The sequence below is a fragment of the Onychostoma macrolepis genome, chromosome 20 (assembly GCF_012432095.1).
Source record: "Onychostoma macrolepis isolate SWU-2019 chromosome 20, ASM1243209v1, whole genome shotgun sequence".
Taxonomy (NCBI): Eukaryota; Metazoa; Chordata; class Actinopteri; order Cypriniformes; family Cyprinidae; genus Onychostoma; species Onychostoma macrolepis.
In genome coordinates this window covers 20466545-20472207 of record NC_081174.1, presented here as the reverse complement: position 1 = coordinate 20472207, position 5663 = coordinate 20466545, and positions in this window count along the sequence as shown.

Genomic DNA, 5663 nt, shown 5'->3' with positions numbered 1-5663 from the left:
GTAAAATACACTTTTTTGGCAGAGTCCTCCTGATAAAAGTCGCATTCCAGGGGCTAAATATCCCGTTACTGGGGTCGCTTCAACCCGCGGACATGAAAAACATCCCGCGGAAAGGGCGTTAAAGTAGCCCAATTTCACGGGAAAACCGCGGACTTGGCAACACTACCCCCCTCATTGAAATCGCTACCTGATTGCCTAATCCTAACCCCTCCCCCACACCTAACCCTAAACCTACCAATACTAGGGGGGTAATAATCTGGCAGGGGTCAGAATTCAAAATGGTCAAACCAAACATGTAATGTAAATGGGTTTCTCCACTGCAAAGTTATATGTCCCTGTGGAATGTCAATTTAGAAATCTAGTAATTTAGTACAAGAAGCCTTAATAAAATTCAAGTTTGTAATTTTACTATACACAAATGCATATATGTAGCAACAACCTCTTGTTGTATCATCTGCACTTATTCTACAAAACACTCTAAAAAGTGAAGGACTTCCTAGAGGTTTGTAAACTCTGACTATTTCTATTCTGCATATTAAGGTCTCTCAGATTTAAGCCTTTTATAACCACAAATAACCAAATAAGCAACAAAATGTGCAGCATGAAAATCAGATGTTGAATTTGGGTTTTAAAAAAGCAACGAATTCGACTGACCAAAAGAAAATTAATAATAAAAAAATTAGATGCAAATTAGCCAACTGTGCCAAACAGTACAGCTATTGTTAGGAAAATTGGACTGGAGAAGAGTAGATGATTTTTCACCACACGAGACAAAAAAAGTCTTGTCTTTTAATAACTATCCTAATTCAAACATCCTTTAAGCCATTTTTTTACAGTCTTCAGAGGAAATCTAAGCATTTCAGTCATTTAAATTCATAGCACAACTTTTTCCATCCAAATGTAGTTTAAAGTGAACCATATTCCAACCTAGATCTCAACCTAGTCCATTTCCAAAGCTCACTCATATGGTTTTAATTACACTTTAATGTGTTCTGATTTCCTGCTTGGAGAAACATTTGATATTAAAAAAAAAAAAAAAAACCTTGCTACGTGTACTGTGCTACGTGTACTGCGTTAAGCTAACTGAGACGAGTTATAGCACTTGCATATCATTGCTCTTTTGTTGATTTTGATTGTTTTCTTTGCATCTGCTAAATAACTAAATATTAAAATGTGCATCTTAATGGAAAAAGTCAAATCGCTGCTAAATTTTTAAGGTATTTCAAAAGCACTGCAGCATTTGATAGCGCATTACACTGTATTGCATGTTTAAAGTAGTTAACAGTATGTATATAGAGTGCACAGCAACACAGTCCTACAATATATGTTTGATTTTCAATTGAATCAATGGTTGCTAGTCTTTGAATGTAAGTGAGATAACTCCAGGAAAACACTGTGTATTAGTCAAACAAAGGGCTGTAAACAGTGACCTATGGAAGTCATTTCACCAGGGGGTTTGAGTACTCCCTAATACTGAACCATTCCTATGTAGTTTAATGAGAGTAATGGGACCCAGCTGATATGAGCCAGTCATATCACACCCTGAGAGCCAGTTTACAATTGAACTTCCTTAATCTTCAGCACAACAAATCAGTGCAAAAGAGAGCTGTGCTTCACTATCACAAAATCAAACCTGAACCCTCTTCCTTTTTAGTTATTACATAATAAATAAAACCGAGATGAGCAATCTGGATGCAGAAGTTTGCATGCTTTGCTGTCACAGCAGACCGGCAGCTGCCCCTGTAATAATGTCTGCCCTTCCAGATAATCCTTTTAGTGAGGGCCACACTTGGCCAGTGCTTTATTAGCATTCATCCATATTTTATCATATTTATTCGTATTTGCCCTTGTGCTCTGTAGGCGCAGAGAGGCTTAGGTTCCCCTTGAGAAATTACTTAAGAAGCAAAAGAATCGGAGACACAGACACATTCAGAATTTAAACATTAAAATTCATTTGTGCCCAAGACAAGAGTCACTCTTGATTCACATTCACTATACACTCACACACATTCTGGAATGTTGATATGACTAAAAGTGCACTCAGTAATTTTTTAGTTAATATATGTTTACAATCATGATATACACACAGACTCTATCAATGGCCTAAAAAAGCAGTTTTATTTTGCATTGAGGGGTCACGTAATCAAGGCTGACATGTTAAGATTACATGTCAATATGCAATATGCTAACTTAAAGTTGATTTTTTAAAACTAACTTAATGTCTTAATTTAATAACACCGGTGATTGTAATTTTAATCAAATCACAAAAAAATGTCATCCATTTTTAATACTGTAAATTATAATTCTGTGATGCATAAATTAATGTATAGTATTTACAGATTATTGATTTTAGTTTTTAAGATTTAATTTTTGATTTATTTAGACAAAAATTATCAGCTTGAATAAATGTAAAAATGTATTAAAATAGACCAAAAAAATAAATAAAAATCACAAAAAACAGCTTATAATGAATTTAACAATCCCTTTACATCCAGAACAAACATGCAAAAACAAAACAAAAATCTTAAATAACCCAGAGCAGAGCTCTGCCTATCAATGTCACTGTGCTGAGTCAGCAAAACAAGAAGACTGAATTTCATTCTGGATGACATTCAGCCAGAGATATTCAAATACACTTTCCTTTAGTTTCAACAACAGGAGACATATTTGAATATCTCAGTTAAAAATAAGAGGTGGAGCCAAGGGGTAAAAGGCAAGATATAGAAGGACGTCGCATATGAAAGTGCCACTTAGAGGCGATTTCATGTTTTTTCAAAGCAGCGCAATCAAAAACAGGGAGGGTATGTGAATAGTGAATGTTGAGGTCATGTGGTGAGGATCATCGAAATGACCTTCAGGTTCAATGAAATTTCACCCAGCTAAATCTCAATCGTAATCATACTCTCAAGAAACACTTCAGAAAATTGCAGAGCTCATATCGGCACTTGGAAAGGCACTCTGTCTACCAAAAAAAAAAAAAAAAAGATTAGCCATTTTTGGGCCAATTACTCCACAATCAAGTCTTATTTCAGGCCCATTTTCAGACCAGGAAGGAGTGTGAATTTTAATTTACCATGTGTGGCACCCTACAACATCCTGCTGGTATCTCTGATGCCTCAGCACAAGGTCAACAGAACATTATTTATCTATCGTTCAGCGGTATTTCCTCACACGAACCATACCATAAACTGTAAAAGGGCAGGGCTGTTTTTGCATGACCCTGAAGTGCTCTGTGACTGCAGTGTGTTTTTCTAACCTTGTAACCAAACACACTTTCACACAGTCCATCTCTAGTGGCTTATTTGGTTCAATAATAAAGAATGTGTGTATCCACTTATTCACTCTGACACAGTGCCTGAGGGTCTGTTAATACACACACCACTGCATTGTGTATGTGTGTGTGGGTGTCAAGGGGGGAAAGGACCTTCACAGGAGTCATTTCAAGCATGCTTAATCCCTGAAGTAAAAAAAAAAAACATTACTTGAGGATTAATAATTATGACTATTAGAAATCAGGACCGCAATGTTATGTAAAGGTGCAATGGAGAATAAGAGATTATGGCCCATAAATGACCCTGATACTACATTACTTTTTTGTGTCTGCAAAAAGCTGTTTGCTTAGCTGAAAGCAATAAAGCAAAATTATTATCAGCTTTCTTATTCACAAATCTCATCTCCTCAAGGCTGAACTGCAGTCCTTTAGTATTTAAGGGAAATTGCCAGCAAAACTAAAGCAAGCACAGGTGGGGCAGATACGTCGTCCCAGCAGACTAGAACACAAACAACCCTACCCATAGGAAATATTTATTGCTCAGAGGTTGATCCTTCATAAATCAGAATTCTTACATAATGAAGATCTGAACAATGTTTCATTTAAGTACCAACTTTGCCAAAAGTTTTCTTTAGAAATAAAAATAGTCACAAATTGGACAACTTTCAGTACAAAGCATTAAAATTCATGTGCATGCATGACTCAGATAATTTGATCATTAATCTTTGCATTCATATTAAAATCTCTGCAAATCAGAGACATTGCTGAGATCTCACATGTGAGATTGCTGGGGTCATTTTTACAGCATAAAATATAAGAAACAGGAGACATAAGATGTTTTTTGCCATTTAAACTCATTGCTGTCTAGGATAAACAATGTAGACCTTAAGAAGATGCCATCTGTGATTTTTATTTCGGGTGTAATCAAAAATTTTACGATACAATATTCATTAAAATTAGGAAACTGTGCATGACATAAATAAAAAATAAATAAATAATCAAGCTACGCTGCAGAGTATTTAAAAGTATAAAAACATCAAAGATGTCATTAAAATAATCTGTTAAGCTAAAATATGTAAAATATTTCATAAAATAAATAAATACGCAAGCTACGGTGCACAGTGTCTAAAAGTACCAAAAAAATCGAAAATGTCATTCAAATCATGTTTTTAATTAAAGACTTGCACCAACGTAGATCTCAAAGTGATATCAATAAGTGCAAATCTCATCTCAAGATCGTCTAAAAATAGACAGACGTGTTGTCTACTGAATAGTAAGTTATCACAATTAATACAGCATATCTGTTGATTAATCACCAGTCAGACAATATCGCAGTGGCCATTTCATATTTGCGTCGACGAACTTGACGTCGAATGACACTGACATCAGCAAAGATCCACCTGGAAAAGTCGAAATGATTTACCTCTGCTTGTCGACGGATGCAGCGCTTAGATCGTCGCCTGTCGGAGTCGTGCAGAACAATTTAGCCCAGCTGCAGCAGCTGGACTGCGGGCTCGATTTTCCTCCCGCGCCGCCGGTGCAGAAGTGAAGTCGCGCGAGGACCGCGGCCAGGGCTCCGGGAGCAAAAAAACAGCCGGTTTCGCTTGCACGCAGACACGGTGCCAAACTGATCCGCACCCCGGGGATCTAATTAAATGCCAAGCCACGGGGGCGTATGGTGAAACGTTTATATATTTCGCCTAGGTATGCAAAACGATGAAGAGTAAAACACCCACACAGGATATCCGACTGTATCCCAAAAATCTATTGCATAAATACTGCATGTGTGTATACCTACGGAGCGGGAAATCTCTCCTCGGTTCTTGGGTTTTGGAACAAACCCATTTGAGCCCACATAAAGCTTGTTTGTGAAATTCCGTGGAGGATCGCGAGCTATTTTAAACAGTGTTTCCGATTCGGCTATAAAGCAGTGTGCAACGTTTCTCAATTTAGGATTTTAAACTGTTGTTTTATATTGCCCACAGACTCATAAGTAGCCTAATAAAATACAGAAGACCCAGTGTCATTTTATTTTAACTCTCGTAAGAACCCATTGCATAAAACAAGGCCACTATAAATAGGCTCATCAATTTCGGTTTTTAATAAACAACAATAGAACATAGATCTTTTTATATGAAATTCAATGCAAATTTTATTCTAAATTACAGTAAGCTAAATTATAATTTTACCAACCAGCCGTCTCCAGCTGTACAGGTGTGTAGCCTATAGCCTACCATGAATTCAAAATTAATTAAATCAATTAGTCCGTCTTTTTGTAAAAATGTAAGATCTCAGTAGGCTATGTTTAAGACCTCAATTCACGGTGATTTGATTAAGCTGAATGTTAGATATCTGATTTATTTTTATTTTATTTTTATTTTTCCTCCAGATT